The 18,819-nt window shown below is 42.5% G+C and overlaps 1 protein-coding gene and 1 long non-coding RNA gene across 5 annotated transcripts in view; one reads left to right on the forward strand and one right to left on the reverse strand.

Annotated features, from left to right (window-relative positions):
* FHIT (fragile histidine triad diadenosine triphosphatase) overlaps nt 1–18,819 on the forward strand; it is a 1,048,842-nt gene that overhangs the window by 288,241 nt on the left and 741,782 nt on the right. The gene's annotated exons all lie outside the window — the stretch shown is intronic.
* On the reverse strand, nt 6,256–8,817 carry LOC310838297. Its single transcript, XR_014560902.1, has 2 exons — nt 8,577–8,817; nt 6,256–6,552 (listed from the first exon to the last, which is right to left on the reverse strand). It is a non-coding gene; the product is annotated as an uncharacterized lncRNA (long non-coding RNA).

Consider the following 18,819-nt stretch of genomic DNA (forward strand, 5'->3'; position numbering starts at 1 on the left):
TAGGTTTGTGCTGTAGTTGCTTTGAAACTATTTCAAAGGTTTGTTCTCATGTGGGTCTGGCTCAAGTGGAAGTAGACACACCTATTCAGTGTGCACCTCCAGATCCCATTCCCAAAACAGATTCCCATTCCCTGCTCATTCTGTCCATCAAGGAACTGTTGTTCTGAAGCCTCAAGGCTGTATAAATCTAGCGAAACAGTACATATCCTGAAGTAACACGAACAGCACTGGTAGGCGTGGTGTTGTCAACCCTTTGGAGAGCAGCAAGCCTCGACAACCACTGGCATATATGTAAGCTCTCTGACTGGAGTCCCCCCATTACTTCTCTTCATTTCAGTTTCGTGTCAGAGGTCCTTTTTATTGCCATTACACTAGCTGCATATTGTCTGGCGCTCTGGGCTGTACACAGGAGTAAAATGTGCAAGATTTCTCTCTCTCTCTTCTCAAGATGGAGCACGACTAGAAAATCCTATTTTCCAAAGGCCAGTCACCTCTCTCTGCACAATAATTCTGTCCTTCAAGTACTTGTTTCCTTTTTAAAGTTTATATCAGTAGTTGGAAAGGCAGCCTGAGGCGGTTTATTTTCTGTTACAACTCTTCTCTGTGTAAAGCATTTCCTCCTAAATCCTTTTAATGGATGACCTTTTCTTCGCTTAAGTTCATGCCCTCTTTTTTCTTTTCTCTGACGCGATTGCCTATAACTTTAATAGGGGGTGCTGGTTCCCCCCCTTGCTTTTTTTGTTTGTTTTGTTTTGTTTCGCTTGGAATAGTAACCAGTTAATTTCTAGTCTTTTAGAATGGAGACCTAGCTGCAATAAGCCCATGGCATATTCAAGGCTTGGAATTGTCACAGGGCGTAGTCCCAGCTCAGGGTCCATTGGAATGAGCAGTGGGAGTCAGTAACCTCTGCACCGTCCAAAATAATTCTGTCAGCTGGCTACTAGAGCACACAATTCAAGCTGCAAAATGAGGCCTTTTGCATCAACCACCTGTTTCATCTTGCCATTCCATAGTGAGACCAAATTTTGGATATTGAAGTCATCCAGGGATACATTACAGAGGATAATCCTTAGTTTGAAGCACAGTCTGACCCAAGTCCCGTTTATAGATAAACCACTGTAAGGGTGACGGAGAGCAGTGGTGTTGAAGTTGCCCATGAACAGTTAACGCCTAGATTAGCAGACTGAGCAGGATCACTTGGTCACAGTAATCCCCACAGTGGGAGTGTTCCTTTTTTAAACTATGCCAATTATTTCTAGATTTGCATCTATTCATATAAATTAGCATATGCAACTTTTGTTCAGCTCAGTGCCATATTTTGTCCTCTTGGCAATGAATTTCTATTCTTATGCAGTGGCGTAGCGTGGGGGGTGCAGGGGGGACCGGCCGCACCGAGCGCAACATCTGGGGGTTAGGGTTAGGGGGCGCAAATCCACGGGTTAGGGGGTGCAAATTACTTGCCTTGCCCCAGGTGCTGACAACCCACGCTATGCCACTGCTCTTATGGCAATGTGTAAGTGGCCATGCTATGCTCTGGATCTTTGCTTTAGGTTTTGAAGCAATTATATATATATATATATATATATATATATATGCTTTCGTAGATTTTCACGGGTACAGGAATGCAGGTTTTGGTGTCCTCGGGTGTCTTCCCGTGTAAAAGTTGGGGTGTCTAGATAGAGAAACACCCTCACAACATGAACAAGCGTGACGACACATCCCGCTTGCCAGACATCTGGAAATTAGCCCTCCCCACAAAAACTGACACCAGATCCAGAGGCACACAGAACGCCAACACCAATCAACCACACCAGACCCAAACCCAGACCCTCTCCACAGATGAATTACTGACACCATCCAGTAGCCAATCCATGGTGGCACCTCCGGATGCTGCACCCCCCTGCAATCCCTACACAGATCTGGCTGACACAAGCCACAAAACAACAGCTCGCCCCTATACACGAAGCCAAGCCAAAGCACAACTAAGTGCAATACAGCCATCTTCTCAGGAAAACTCTTCACAAAGTTCAAGAGGTCAAGACACAAAGACTTTAGCAACTAATCCACACCTAATGACCCACCTAAGTGGTACTCAGGATATCACTCAAGAAATCACTCAAGGTATCTCTCAAGTAATTAAGGAACAAAAGAAGAAAAGGCACACTAGCCTGGGAACTTCCTCTCTGCCCAGAACATTGGAGGCTAGACACCACACCCCCTCTACAGTATTTATAGGAACTCAAACATTGAGATCCCGCTCTGTTCCAGTAACAAGAAGCCGAAAGCACCAGCCTGAAGATGACGAGTGAGACCTCGTCGAAACGTCGCCTAGACACCCCAACTTTTACACGGGAAGACACCCGAGGACACCAAAACCTGCATATATATATATATATATATATATATATATATATATATGTTTGTGTGTGTGTGTGTGTGTTTGTATGTTTGTTTTAAATTCAGCAATGTAGCTTTCTTGAATTCACCTGCAAGGACAATGCGGTTGTGTGGGCACAGCTTTGCACTTGCAACTCAGGTTCGTTATTAGAATGATGTTGCAGAGGTGCCCAAAGTTGATTTTCCTTGACCTTGCAAGTTCAAGTATGTAAATATCAAGGACAACCTTCGTATAGTGTTTTAGTAAGGTGCTCAGAACATTGAATAGGAAACCTCAGTGAAACATTTTAAAAGAGTTTAGTAGAAAGTAGCCAGGGTAAATGCAGCAAGGAGATCAGGCTTACAAGTGGTAAAAGTTTAGATAAGTCTTAATAGCAATAGTCAGCAGATCTGTATTATAAAGGTCCAAGTGTTTGAGCACAGCTCTCTCTGCCCCTCTAATATGCTCGACGCTAGATTACTATCAGATTATTACTTGAGAATTTTCCATTGTGATAACCTTGAGTATCTTTTAATAAAATAATTATTTTCTTGATATTTCTTATAGATGAGGGTGGCTGAGTTGTGAAGAAGTCAAATGGAAAAACGTAACTTCTACCATCAGATTTCAGGAAAGTGGGTTATAGTGCCTTGGGAGCTTTTTAACTGATTAATTTTTAAAGGATGTATTAATACTAATTCAGCAAGGTAATAAGACAAAAAGGATTTAAGTATTTCTGCCTGGTAGAAAGAGCTTGCTAAAATGACTTTTCTCCTGTCACCATTATAAAAATAAAGAAACACTTCCAAGTATTTCTACAAAGGCTGTTTTATGCACTTAAATTCAGCCTTAATTGTTCTGGGTTATGTTTGGGACTTGTTTAATACATATGGGCTCTTCTTTTAAAATAACAGTCGCTCATTTTCCACATCATTTTATGTGTTCCTATTTTATCACATGCCTTATTCAAAGCTCTTGTTATCTGCCCTGGTACCCATAGGTCAGGGTCAAGTCAGTAGAATGCATATTCATCAGCTGGTTGAGATGGGGTTGTGATTAGGGAAGTTGTGAGGCACTGGGAGAAGGTGAAGGCTCACAGAAGGAAGGTGGGAAGGGGAGGTGAAGAGGCATTAGGCCAGAAACAAGGTATCTGGGGCCCTGGAGATGTTGCTGCACTACAACTCCCAACTCCCACCTGAGACTGATGGTTGTTGGAGTTCAACAACTTCTTCCATGTGTTAATGAACAGTTTGTATGATCCCCCCCCCCCCCCGGAATAAAAGTCTTATTGAAACTATGCAGTCACTGCAAGTTAGTGGGCAGTTCAGCGTTAACAGCAGAAGTTGAGAACGTTGGCTGCTTTTGAATGTCGTGATAAACTACGGTTTATTGCAAATCATAGTTAAGACTGTTAAGGGTTCATATGAAAAGACAAGTTGCAGCTAGGGCAATAAATGATGACTAAACACTGGCAATGCCATGTTGGTTGGATTGCTAGGTGGACTTTACACTACAAGGACGTAAAACCAACGAAATGAATTTTGGGTCATTGTTTTAGAGGGTGACAAACAAGACCTGTTATATTTCTGTTGATTGAATATTTCTATAATGAATTATATTGTATAATAAATGGATGACGATGACAGTGATTATGATATTATCAAACAAAGTAAAACTGATAAAATCTGCCCACTGAGTTTGGTAACAGTGAGAACAACCAAACCTTGTGGTTGTTTCTTGAAGGTTATCAGAGAAGAAGCCTGGTAAATGGGCTGCTGGGCCTTGGCCCAGGTCTGGAATGGGCTTTAGCTGGGGTCCAGTTTGGATGCTGGTGGATCATGCTAGAAATCCGTGAATGGATATTTGTGGAAAGGCACAGTTCAGTGGTTAGAGTGCATTCGGTACCAAGCTAGATGGATCAGTGACTTGACTGAAATCCTAAAGATTTCATTAAGGTAAAGCTAGCTGGCAAGAAGGTTAGAAGGAAGAAATATTGCACACTGCCTCCTTATCTGATACAGTGCACCTCTTCAAAATGATGGGTTTCTTGCAACTATGACGAGGTGAGCATGGGATATGCATCAAAAACTACTCCACTCCTCAAGGAAAACATATCTGCATTTAAAATCCGGTGTTTTCTCGCATTCAATCAACACAGGTCACTCTCTTCTTCCATTCTGCTTTTACATGGGTTTTAGTTTTGTTTTTATCCTTCACTTGCAGCACAGGAATGTAAGGCGAGTTCTCCCAGCTAGACCTTTCCCCCCTCACCTATGATTCCCCAGGAAAGGAAAAAGGCTCTTAAAATGGCGTAATATATATATTTCTGGTTTATACTGCTATAATGTATCGTTGGCATTTCTGTTGAACATACCAAAGGATGTGGCTTTATGAAGCTTCACATAGCTCAGTAGTAGCATACATTATTTGCATGCAAAACAACCCAGGTTCAATACCTGCCATCTTCAAGTTCAGCTGGAAAAAGACTCCTGTCTGAAACCCTGGAGAGTACCGTAAACCCTGCCAGTAAACCCTGACAAAAGATCTAACGGTGTGAGGGAGCTTCCTGTTTTCTTTTTGAACTGTAAGCATACAGGGAGCAGGGGTAAACCATCGCTGTTGCCCATTATCTGGTCAAGAATCACGGAGTATGCTTTCTCTTTCCTCTCCTCACACTTAGTATGTCAAGTATTTTATAATCTTTTCTCCTGCACAAGTTATGAGGAAGAGGGGGGCAGCAAAAGGAGGACTAGAGAACCACAGAAGGACTTGAAATTGTACACCAAACTGCATAACAAGTCAGGTTATTTGTTCGTGGTTTTGGAATTGCCATGATTGGAACAGACCAGGATCTGAACCCCGCTTCTAACTATGCTTTAGTTCCAACCCGCTGCAATGCAGGATGTATTGAGTTGTCGGGTGTTGAGGAATGAAGAGCCTTTGCAAAGGGACCAAGAGGGTGGGCATGAGGCTCATGCATAATTTGACTGACTAATCAGAAATATGTGTATCCACACCATCTGTAATGTACGTTCCACCATTACTAGGGGAGCTTCCAGGTGTAGCACTTTTAGGGTGATGTATATAAAAAAACCTAAGATCATGGCCACTGGTCCCATCACCTCCTGGTAAACAGAAGGAGAAGAAATGGAGGCAGTAAAAGATTTTACTTTCTTGAGCTCCATGATCACTGCAGATGGTGACAGCAGTCACGAAATTAAAAGACGCCTGCTCCTTGGGAGAAAAGCAATGAGAAACCTAGACAGCATCTTAAAAAGTAGAGACATCACCTTGCCAACAAAGGTCCGTATAGTTAAGCTATGGTTTTCCCAGTAGTGATGTATGGAAGTGAGAGCTGGACCATAAAGAAGGCTGATCGCCAAAGAATTAAAACAAAATAAAAAAATTCAAAAAAATTCCTTCCAATAGCACCTTAAAGTCCAACTAAGTTAGTTCTTGGTATGAGCTTTCGTGTGCACGCACACTTCTCGCCAAAGAATTGATGCTTTTGAATTATGGTGCTGGAGGAGACTCTTGAGAGGCCCATGGACTGCAAGAAGATCAAGCTTATCCATTCTGAAGGAAATCAGCCCTGAGTGTTCACTGGAAGGACAGATCCTGAAGCTGAGGCTCCAATACTTTGGCCCCCTCGTGAGAAGAGAAGACTCCCTGGAAAAGACCCTGATGTTGGGAAAGATGGAGGGCACAAGGAGAAGGGGACAGCAGAGGACAAGATGGTTGGACAGTGTTCTCAAAGCTACCAGCATGAGTCTGACCAAACTGTAGGAGGCAGTGGAAGACAGGAGTGCCTGGCTTGCTCTGGTCCATGGGGTCACGAAGAGCCGGACACGACTAAACGACTAAACAACAACAATATTGTTTTTGAGAACAGTTTGTTTTCGTGTGTGTTATGGATTGTATCTTTGCGGGACACTGTCTGTTGTTTACTTGTTTTGCTCTTACATTTCCTGTAGCAGGATGCACAGGCGTATATGTTTCAAGTTTTGATTGTGGCCAGATGTTGGCAAAATTAATTAAGATGCAGGGGTTCATGCAGATAAAATTTCTATTAAGAGTAGGTGCTCCCATCCTTGCTTCAACACATCATGTTGCTTTGATATCCTCTTGTTATCGGATCATTTCCCCTTTCTCCTCCTCCTTACGTCCAGCTGTTTCTGAATTAAAAATACAAAAATATTAACAAGCCAGCAATATGACTACAGCTTTCAAGACAGCCATCCAGCAATTCTTAAAAAATCATATTATGTGTACTTAATGCCTACCTGACCTTTTCTGCTGTTACTTTAATCTTTTAAAAATTCATTTAATTTAAAAGCCGGTGTATTAGGCCATTTATATGTAAATTGCCTTTAATTCATGCATTGATTTAACAGACTAATCCAAAAGATCCTTTACCACTGGTGACCTCTTTGACTCTGTACTACTGAGGAAAATGTAAAGTGGTTGCATGTGACCTCACGTCCATGTGTAGCATAACATGCCTCCTCGAGTCTGCATAAATTGGTCATAATAGCAGGATTTTCCCCATAACACTGAATTATTGCATTGCAGCCTTGAGTTGCTGCTGGAGTTTAGAACAGCTTTTATTTTTTACATGATGCGCATCTTGAAACCTCAACTGGCTTTTCAGCTGATGTTAAAACAAACAAGGATTTGTACGTAAATATGCAATTCAAGGGATTAATTATTTGAATCTTAGGATATAGTCATTATCACAATGCAGAACCCCACATTTTGCTTATATATCACACTGAGCATTAAAACTTTCGGTAGAGATCATCACCTCAATCTGAGTTCTTCATTGAGTGGGAGCCATGCACCCCTGTTCCTTTATGCCCCTGAAGAACACTCTAAACCATGCAAGAGCCTTATTGTTGTTGTTCTGGCAAAGGCGCACCCCAAACACAAACACAATAGCTGCCTTGCGTGGGGAACGCCAACCAACTGCTAATCCATTTTTTTTAAAAAAAAATAAGCTTCCGTGTGATTAGGAAGTATCCTAGCTATACTATAAGTTACTATGACTTTACTGAATTGTATTAACCATTTTGATGAAGATGTTCTCTGTTTACAGAATCACAGAATTGTGTTCTTTCCCTTTTATGCTGTTGTGCTTGATATTTCGGTGATTGCAATGTTTGCTGTCTTTTAGCACTATTGCAGTCATTGAGAGCCACTTTGAGCTCAACATTTGTTGTTGGAAAAGTGTAATGCAAATATTAAATGTACGCAGCTCAACAATCTAAAGCCTGGTCATAGTTCACAGTCTGGAGAGATGCTCCAAACTTGAGTTCTTTGTGTGGGAACAGTTATATAATTTAGCAGAGTTTAAACGATCCCCTGTTTGAGTTTATGCAGTGACAAGCAGGTTGCTAACTCGTTTGAGTCCTTTCAATAATTATACCTTCCTGGTTGATAATCCCTTTCTGTCCCTCTTAAAGAAAACACACATGACTCTGAATTATATTAACATAAACTACTTTACTATTAGATTCATTCAGGTTTACAGAGTTGTTCCTGAAGGCAGGCTTAGGTTACATAACAGATAAACTATATACAGTGGTACCTCAGGTTAAGTACTTAATTCGTTCCGGAGGTCCGTTCTTAACCTGAAACTGTTCTTAACCTGAAGCACCACTTTAGCTAATGGGGCCTCCTGCTGCTGTCACACAGACGGAGCACGATTTCTGTTCTCACCCTGAAGCAAAGTTCTTAACCTGAAGCACTATTTCTGGGTTAGCAGAGTCTGTAACTTGAAGCGTATGTAACCTGAAGCGTATGTAACCCGAGGTACCACTGTACTAGATCAGGGGTCAGCAAACATTTTCAGCAGGGGGCCGATCCACTGTCCCTCAGACCTTGTGGGGGGCTGGACTATATTTTGAAAAAAATAATAATGAATGAATTCCTATGCCTCACAAATAACCCAGAGATGCATTTTAAATAAAAAATACACATTCTATTCATGTAAAAACACCAGGCAGGCCCCACAAATAACCCAGAGATGCATTTTAAATAAAAGGGAACATTCTATTCAAGTGAAAACATGCTGATTCCCCGACCATCCGCAGGCCGGATTAAGAAGGTGATTGGGCTGGATCTGGCCCCCGGGCCTTAGTTTGCCTACCCATGCACTAGATAGTAGTGAGTCATGAGAAGACTGCATCCAAGCAGTTACCAATTAACACTCCTTGCAGCAACCAACCAAATGACAAAACTGCCTGCCACATAGAGGCAGTTAGTCCTCTTGGAATGTTGGACTTGACTGACAGCTTTATATCCCACACTTTGGCTCACCACACGGGGGAGATTCACACAGAGCCTAGTTTTCATGCTCTAGCCCCCTGTCTCCTGAGTCCAGGTGACTGTCACTAGCTTAACAGCTGCCTTACAAAATCATGTTGCTATCAGAACACGAATCGCCCAGAAAGATTTAAATATAATCAGATTATGGTTCTGAAGAATTAACGAGAACTACTTTCCTTTTGCAAAGCCGTGTCTACTATAATGCACAGATTTCTACAGCAACAACTCCTAGCATGTATTTGTCACTGCCAGGAATGAAGAATCACCTGACCAATTGGCAAGGCGCCTTATGTATTATTGCATCTATCTGGCAGCTTTTAACAGCATTTGGGATGATAATTCGATTGAACTGTTGTGACTGTTAGTTAAAATTTAAAACCTCAAAATAATAATTATTTGTTTTCTCCTTCCTCAGAGGAATTTGTTAACATATTTTTACTCCATGCAAGAAACTACCCCTTTCCCAAAACTATTTGGCAAGAGACCAAAATATATTTCTAAAACAAGCACTTTAGTACCTATGCAAATTCAGTGCAGGAATAAAGGAATATTAATCCAGAAGAAAACAGGAGTAAGCTCTGCCTTTAAAATGCAAACATAAACTTCTATTTAGGCAATGATGTATGTTGGCCATGTATTTCCCGGTGATTATACAATAAATACAATTTATTTGTGTGTAGCTTCGTTCCTATGGAATGTCATAAAACAGTTTGCACCGAGAGAAATGACAGTTTGCAGAGTTATGTGCAGTCACATGCAGAAAACAAAACAGCATGTTAAAAGCTTGCCACAATAAGGAGGAGAAACGTGTCAAGATGCTGGCTAGCAGAGATAGGGCCTATAACAAGACTTCATTTTGTCATGAACGGTGAAATGTATTGACAGGATTTAAAATGTGATATCATTCATTCTCCAGAAAGTAATGGATTTTTATTTATTTCTCTGTGGAAACGTGGAGGGGAGAACGCATTGTACCAGCTAAAAAAGATTGTACCAGCTAAAGAAATTCTCCAGAACAAAAACATTAAAAGATAGGAATTGCTACCAGTTATTCAGAAAAAGTATTTAACCTTGCTATTGATAATCACGAGCAAAGAGGGCTTGTCCCATTATCAGAAAAGAATTATTAAAGGATAAGGTGGTTGTATCACTTTATGTGGTTGTATGAATTTATTTGGGGCATTTACCTTACTTCTGATGTTCTATTGGTGGGCAGGAGGAAGGAAGAAAGAAAGGCACCCCTCCCTCTGTGCTTGGTTCTGCTATGGCAGGGAGCCTAGTGCCAGACGAAGGATAAGCTTTCTTAGGGGGAATTGTGGGCAGATCCACACCATACATTTACAGCGCACCCAATGGACGCTTAAAGCACATGACTTGCTTCATAAAATCCTGGGGACTGTGGTTTCCCCCTCACAGCACTACAATTCCCAGCATCTTTAACAAACTACAGTTCCCAGGGTTCTTTGAAAGGAGGTCACATGCTTTAAGTGTCAATTGGATGGGCTTTAAATGTAAGCTGTGGATTTGCCCTCCATACCTTCGAACAACACAAAGGAGTTTGACTGAGTTGAATGGGTGTGCTGTTGTTTAAGAGGTCCAAAATGTGGACTTGTGTTAGAAAGACTGGGAAGTATATAAGACCTTGCAGAGTGGTTAACACGTGCTAGAAGGGTTTGTAATGGAATTTTTGGAGACTCTCTCTCTCTCTCTCTCTCTCTCTCTCTCTCTCTGTGTGTGTGTGTGTGTGTAGGAGATCCAGACAAGACTGTCCATTGCCGTATGTTATAATTTTGCTATGATGATAGTAATTTGCCCAGTAAATTAGAGATAATAAGCTAATTAAAGGAATAGATGTGGGAAAAGTCAGCCAAATAATTTAACTGACAAGATAATGTTGTTTGTACCAAAGCCAAGAACATCAGTGCATATCGTCCAGTGGAAAACTGTCAGTTCTGGAAATTCTGTGTGTTTAAAAGTAATTGATGGGAAGCCTAATGAGCATACAGACTGCCTTTAGTATTACATTACATCAGAAAAAGTGTCTTGATAGAAAACATGCATCAAGAGAAGGACAATGGGTGGTGGTGTGGGTGTGACATTTCTAACTGGGTACTAACGATATGGAACAGAAAGACCAGTTGTTTTACTTCACATACATTGAGGCCATGCATGGAGCAAAAGGGACCAGCTGCACAAAACACAACTTCAGGTGATTTACATTAAAACATTAAAAGCTTCCCTAAACAGAGCTGCCTTCAGATGTCTTCTAAAGAGAGCCAGTGTGGTGTAGTGGTTAAGAGTGGTGGACTTGTAATCTGGTGAACCGGGTTCGATTCCCCGCTCCTCCACATGCAGCTGCTGGGTGACCTTGGGCCAGTCACACTTCTCTGAAGTCTCTCAGCCCCACTCACCTCACAGAGTGTTTGTTGTGAGGGAGGATGGGAAAGGAGAATGTTAGCTGCTTTGAGACTCCTTCGGGTAGTGATAAAGCGGGATATCAAATCCAAACTCTTCTTCTTCTAAAATTCTGGTAGTTGTTTTCTTTGACATCTATCTGTAGCATAGACATTTTTAGCATAGGACAATGAGCAGCACCTATGCTTTAAAGTTCCCTGGCATCAGGCAGGTGACTTTTCAGCACCTGCTAAGAACAGTTTTGTTTAGGTAAGCCTATTCACACACACACAAGTTGGCACTTCTTGTTTTTAACGTACCTGTTGATTTTGAATTTTTTATATACCTAGGGTTTTTTTTTGATATTGACAATTTTAATGCTTTGTTGTTGTTTTTGGTGTAAACCACTTAGAGGTTCTGTTTACAAACAGTATATGAAGTTGGTTCAATAAAATAAAACTCACACCATCCACAGCTAGCATGGCTTGTCTTCAGGGATGATGAAAGACACACTTCCAAACGTTGTTGGACTACCACATTGGCCACCCCTGGGGATCGCCTACCAAGGGATTTGGGTGTCGAGTTGCGAGACACGGTTTCTTTTTGTGCAACACCAAAACGATTAGAGGTGAAAGCGCACATCTCTTTTATGAGGATTTTATATCTCAGCAGTTAACTTAGCTTTGGGCTAAAACATGGCATGCGTGTGATCTCAGCCTGGAGGTGCCTTTTCCAGCTCTTACTTTCTTCAAAACGATTCATCCTTTTCATTATTCTTCAGATACAAGAAAATAAATATTTTGTCACTCTCTGAAGCCTAGCAATTAATTAGACAGACTGGGTTTACTTTTATACAGAGTTTCTCCCCCCCCCTTTTTTTTTTACTGCTTTGGCGATGGCAAAAGACCTTCATCTGGAGATAAATTGTAATGGCAGTTCTCTTGAGGCTTTAGAAGGAGAAAAATGGCTATGGTCTTATTGTGAAAACCTGCCTACCAGGGGCCAAGACAAAAATTACGGTTGTCTTGTAGAAGCTGATTTCTCCATGCAATGGGTCTTTATTACGTGGATCTGATGGATTCCCCATAACAATGTAGATCTTCTTTTTCTGCGCTGGTATGGAGAAAATCTCTGATTCTGTGAAGGGCGTTGCTGCAACCCCTTGTAAGTAGGCTTGGCTGTAACTCTAGCAAATAAATGTAAATGAATGTCAAATGTTGGGATAAGGCACTGATTTGGATAAACAGTGGGTTTACTGTATTTTTCCGTGTATAAGACTAGGTTTCCCCCCTAAAAAATAATGTCAAAAATTAGGGGGCGTCTTATGCATGGATAGTGCTGAGGGAGGACCGGCGATTGGTTGTTGCCGCAAAAATAGGGGGCAGCTTATACATGGGGGGGGAGACTTATAGATGGAAAAATATGGTAGTTAATTTCAGCTCGGTGGCAGATCATCTGTCTTGCATGTAGAAGCTCTCAAGTTCAATTCATGGCCTTTACAAGTATAGCTGGGACGTGGGTGGCACTGTGGGTTAAACCACAGAGCCTAGGACTTGCAGATCAGAAGGTCGGCGGTTTGAATCCCCGCGACAGGATGAGCTCCCGTTGCTCGGTCCCTGCTCCTGCCAACCTAGCAGTTCGAAAGCACGTCAAAGTGCAAGTAGATAAATAGGTACCACTCCAGTGGGAAGGTAAGCGGCGTTTCCGTGCGCTGCTCTGGTTCGCCAGAAGCGGCTTAGTCATGCTGGCCACATGACCTGGAAGCTGTACGCCGGCTCCCTTGGCAAATAAAGCGAGATGAGCGCTGCAACCCCAGAGTCGGTCACGACTGGACCTAATGGTCAGGGGTCCCTTTAACTTTACAAGTATAGCTGGGTGCAGGGGTGCCATTTCCTGGGGGCCCAACCCTTTTGGGGGCTCCCCAGTATTCCAAAAAAATTAAATAAAAAATCAGGGCCAAGCACAGAGCTGAGTGCAGCATGGCTTCAGTGGCCGGCTCCTCCTTTTCCTGCCACAGAAGGGAAGGGGGGGAAGCTGCCCCCTGCTGGTGGTGGTGGCAGGAGGAGGTGAAGGAGGTGCCGCCAGCCATTGAAGCATCACAAAGAAGCCATTTCTAGCAACTCCAGCATCCTGACCATAGCTGTCAACCTTCCCTTTTTTTGCGAGAAATTCCCTTATTTCAGCACTGCTTCCCGCTGCTATCCCGGATTGTTAGATATCCTGTAGACTGTCTCCGGGACAGGTGAGACTGCCGATCCCTTATTTTCAAATCCAAAAGTTGACAGCTATGCTGCTGATCCCTTATTTTCAAATCTGAAAGTTGACAGGTATGATCCTGATGCAATGTCCCCCCCCCCCCCGCATCTCCCTCACAAGTAGGCGCCCCTAGCTAGGAAAGACTCCTGCCTGAAACCTGAGTACTGAGCTAGGTGGACCAATGGTTTCACTCAGTCTAAGGCAGTTTCCTATGTTCCTAGTAAATGCTTAGAAGACCCCTTTCTTGGCTGGGAAACGCTGTGTTTCTGTACCTTGTAAATTACCGTATTTTTCGTTCTATAAGACGCACCAGACCACAAGATGCACCTAGGTTTTGGAGGAGGAAAACAAGAAAAAAAATATATTCTGAATCTCAGAAGTCAGAACAGCAATAGGGATCGCTACGCAGTGAAAGCAGCAATCCCTCTTGCTGTTCTGGCTTCTGAGATAGCTGCGCAGCCTGCATTCGCTCCATAAGACGCACACACATTTCCCCTTACTTTTTAGGAAGGAAAAAGTGAGTCTTATAGAGCAAAAAATATGGTAGGTCCCACACATCGAATTGGTATTGCCTCTTTAAGGATGCACTTTTTTCCCTTGATTAAAAATTAATCACATTTTCTGACTATTTTGAAGGCCTTGTGGGAAGATCAAATCTGTCGTCTGATCTTTTTCTTTTTAACTGATCTCTCTCTCTCTCTCTCTCTCTCTCTCTCTCTCTCTCTCTCTCTCCCTTTTGCAAAGAGCCCAATTGTAAATGAGTGGGTAGTTTTAGGGAAAAGGCCTGCAACACTCTTGTATCTGTGTTATCTGCGTTATATCCATTTCATTTTGCTCCCCGGTATCACAATGGAACTACTTCACTGTGTAATTTCCATGTAGCTCTTTTTTTGCAATTCTAATTCCTGCCTGCCTATTGTATTACAAAAGAATTGAAGAACTAGGATATTTGCACGAAGGACATTTTAAATTCTAATGTCAGGGGTCATTAATCATTTTTTGTTGTTATACCTAAGAAGTACACTTCCTACACAGAGGGGAGAATATGGGAGAGGAATACATTTTGAAAACGCTGTTTGAGATTCATTTTTCACTTTCTTCAAGTTGCAAAAAAAACCCCCAGAAAATTAAAAAGAATCCCAAGTCAAAATAATTTACATATATTATAATTTTGGCAGCTGTTATCCATAGTATCTGTCTCCAAGTGTTGATGTTGAAATTAACACTTTTTAAATTTGCTTCCCTTTCGTTTTTAAACTTGAGGTTTCTACAAACAAGGGTGTTTTTTTTTAAAGTAAAAAAACTCTGTGTTTTTATTAACACATAAGTCTCCAGGGGAATTGCTTTAGAGCATTTGAATATCTAAAACAAATTTGCAAAAGCTTGTTTTGCATTAGATAGCTATTTCCCCATCCTTTCCCAGATAGATATGTGTTTGTTTTCCAGCTAAATTATATGTTAATTAATTAACGGATGAAAGAGCAACGTTAATTCAAAGTATTATTCATTGTATTTTTATTAGCGATAATATCGTTCCTCCCCCTCATTTTCGAATGGATTTCTCAACAATTGGTGCAGGTCACATTTTAGGAATTATCTCCTTGGATGTGTCATGGCCAAGTTCTGGTTGGCTTCAAAACAGCAGCTTTTGAGGCTGGCAAACACTGATTTGTGGGCTATTGCAATCCAGTTCAAGTCACGCTGGTTTGAAAGCCCTTTTATAGCCACACTAACTGGCAGAGTTTTCAGGCAAGAGATATTCACAGCCCCACCTAGAGATGCTGTGGGTTTAACCTGGGATCTTCTGCATGCAAAGCAGATGTTCTGTCACTGAACTGCAGCTCCTCTCTTACTAAGGAGTAGGAGCTGACTCTAGCAACCTCTCTTAACCAATGAAATCCTCTAGTGGAAGCAGCAGTTGGGCTGACAGTATACACAGCTGCAGTCTAACATTTGGCTTGGCTTTCAGCGGCTGACGCATACAGTCAGGGCCGCTGAGAGACAGCTATGGGGTGCAGATGTGTTGGGCTTCATAGCCCACAAGGGTTACGAAATTGTCAGCTTTCATTTTACTAAAAAGGCAAGTCTCCAGGCCTCCTAGAAAGGATGTTACGAAGTAAAATAGGAGCGCCCCGTCCCTCACCTCCGCTGCAATATCTGTGAGATGAACCAGCCTGGCTGCTGCGACCTTTTGACGTTTTTAGCCAATGAGTGAAGTCAGAGCTGTGATGGAGTCAGTTGTTCAGACACTGGGCATTTATGGGGTTCTGTTTCTCACTCCCCTGTGCTTTTTTGTGTGATCAGTTACTTCTTATAAGTTATTTTCTGCAGATTCTGCTTTTTATCTCTTTAAATACTGAACAGAGTACGAGCATCTGAACGTAATTGGTGTACAGTGGTACCGTGGGTTAACTACTTAATTCGTTCCGGAGGTCCGTTCTTAACCTGAAACTGTTCTTAACCTGAAGCACCACTTTAGCTAATGGGGCCTCCCGCTGCAGCCGCACCGCCAGAGCACGATTTCTGTTCTCATCCTGAAGCAAAGTTCTTAACCTGAAGCACTATTTCTGGGTTAGCGAAGTCTGTAACCTGAAGCGTATGTGTCAGAGCTGCCTCTAGGTCCCAGCTCACAGAGGACCAACGCCAGGTTGATGTAATGTACAAAAGTCTATATTGAAGTTTAGTTTCCATTTCAACGCCAGAGCGTGCAGCCCTACGTCTTAGACCTTAGATTGGCGAAGTCCCGTCTGAATCACCTCCCCTTCCGCACCAGTTTAAGATCCTAGCCCTGCTCCACCTTCTGCGCTGTTCTCTCCTCCTCTGGGTCCTCCTGCCCACCGGGACATTGCCCTTTCTGGACTCCTCCGACACTGAGTCGCTCAGCTCCTCCCCCTGCCTCCGGCGGGCTTTAGGACCCGGTTCCCAATCCTCATTCTCTGCTGTCCCGCGCTCCTGTACATTTGAACTTGTTTCTCGCGCCAACCCAGTGACCTTTCTCCTAACCGTTACACTGCTTCTATCACTGCTTCCCTCTTCCGTGACACTGGCCGGATCTGACCTCCCCTCCGTTGCCTGACTCTCCGATGGAGGCGTGGTCAGCTCTGCCTCGTCTCCTCTCCCTGGTGGGGAAAGCACTGGCCCCGATACCTGGGACTCTTCCCCCCCACTCTGCTCTGGTGGGGAAGCTGGTCCTGATTTCCAACTACTGCTCTGGGAGTCCCTGCTGCCCCCTTGCTCCTGGGGCGTTCCCCTTGGGAACCCCCTGCCCCTGGCCACTGGCGCCCCCTTTTGTGAATCTTCCGATTCGCTGGAGAGGCTCATGGAATCCCTCGGACCACTGTCCCCTCCTACGCTCCCCTCGGATTCCTCCCCCTCGCTCTCCATCTCCCCTCTTCCCTGTGCCTCTGCTCCTGAGCCCCTGACAGTATGTAACCTGAAGCGTATGTAACCCAAGGTACCACTGTAAATCTTAAATCACCTTTGAACCTCTCCATCTGAATTTTATCTCGGACTGAATGCAATATTTTTTGTTGTTGGGATCTGCCTCGCTCTCCCCCCACCCCAAGATTTTTTATTGACGTTTTCACAATACAATAAAATAGTATCAAGAACAAATAGAATCAAAAAGACAATAAAGGCGGGGGGAGAAGAACAAGAAAAGATAAAAGGGAAAGAGAAGAAGAAAGGGAACAGAGAGAAATGGAGTGTGTGTGCCTCCAAGGGTGAAGTCAAATAACTGCATTAGCTGCACCAAAGTGACCTGTTTGGGGCACAAGCCTGGGCAGTGTGTGTGGGCATCCTGGGCTGCCCAGAAAGCAAGACCCTTCTCTCGTCCTCACTGATGTGGTCCAATGGAAAGCAGAGCAATACATTTGGCATCAGCTTGGCTGCAGGAGTTTCTGGAAGGAGGCGTACAAAGCACCATCCAACCATCTTAGGGACGCTACTCCACTTTTGTGTAGAGTTTACTCTTTAATTTTTTTTATATAATAATATTTTATTAAGTTTTAACAATAAAGAAATTCCAGAGCAGAAAACAGGAAAGAAAAAAAGAAAAACACAAGAAAAGTATAAAAACACAAAAATACAAAATTACAAAATACAAAAATACAAACATTTAACATAAAAAGGAAAAAGAAAAAAACACAAGAAAAACAAAAACCCCTCTCTTTTAATTTCTCATCTTTGATTAACTTATTTTCCTGACTTCCTCACGCCTCCCTTTTTTGTATCCCTTTTAAAAATTGGTTCAGCAAATTCATATCCTATTAGTTTATCCTTAATTGTTTTTCCTCACATATTATAATTTCAAATTTTCATCAATTATCAATCCAATCTTACATTTTACCTTGTTGCTAGAACCCAATCATTTCATTTCAATGTCATCAACATTCAGAAATTTTACAATGTTTCTGTAAATAAATTTTAAATTTCCTCCAATCTTCTTCCACCAACTCTTCTCCCTGGTCTCGGATTCTGCCAGTCATTTCCGCCATTTCCATGTAGTCTATTAATTGCATCTGCCATTCTTCCAAACTCCATAATCTTTTCTTTTCCCGAAGATATCCTGCAAGGCAATTGTCAGCCTAAGATTAGCTGGTGAAAGGCCTACAGTGATGCAACTCATTTAACAACTCACAAAACTTGAGGTTTTTTGCATGGTTAAGGGCAGGCACTAGGGCTGAGTGTGGCTCTCATGCCTTTAACTACAGTGGTACCTCGGAAGTTGCAGCCAATCGGAAACTGCGGAAGGCACGTGGGATGTTCGGGTTCCAAATAACGTTTGCAAACCACTTCTAGGTTTGCGGCGTTCGGGAGCCAAAACTAGTACCAAGGCGTTTGGGATCCAAGGTACGACTGTATAGTTATGAGGGAAGTTTTACCTGTTGGACATATGTCTGTTCCATATCTTATTATGTGTGTGTGGCCTCGGCTTCATTTTTAGCATGCCACCCACTTTCAAAAAAAGGCATGTATTTGCATGTGACAACGTATATGCTGATTTTATGCAAATTTGCAACTTCTTTAGTGAGTGCAGCAGAGGATCCAATCTATATTCATTAAACTGGGAACATAAAAAAACAAAACTTGTTGGCACCCCTGTTGATAGCACAACGTGTGATGTGAGTTGTGTTGCATTTTCAAACATTTCTACGCATGAATATCTGGGTGTCAAGATTTCTTTCTCAGGAGGTTTCCAGAGATAATGCTGTTTTGTGGTGTTGCACACGTTCACTGTTTGCACGCACAGTGTGACCTGAGGCTTTGTTATAGAGTCCCTCACAGCAGCTTTGTAACGGTGAAACACATTTAATAAATTTAACATTGGGGTGGCACCGAGGAGCTGGAGCCCATGAAGTATTATAAGTATCTAATTTGGCATTCGGCAGTTTATCCAAATGTAAACTGCCAAGGCCAGTCCAAGGAGGAAACAGCCAAGAATCACCGTGAAGAATCCATGTCGC

This window comes from Podarcis gaigeae (assembly GCF_964106915.1).
Source record: "Podarcis gaigeae genome assembly, chromosome: 2".
Taxonomy (NCBI): Eukaryota; Metazoa; Chordata; class Lepidosauria; order Squamata; family Lacertidae; genus Podarcis; species Podarcis gaigeae.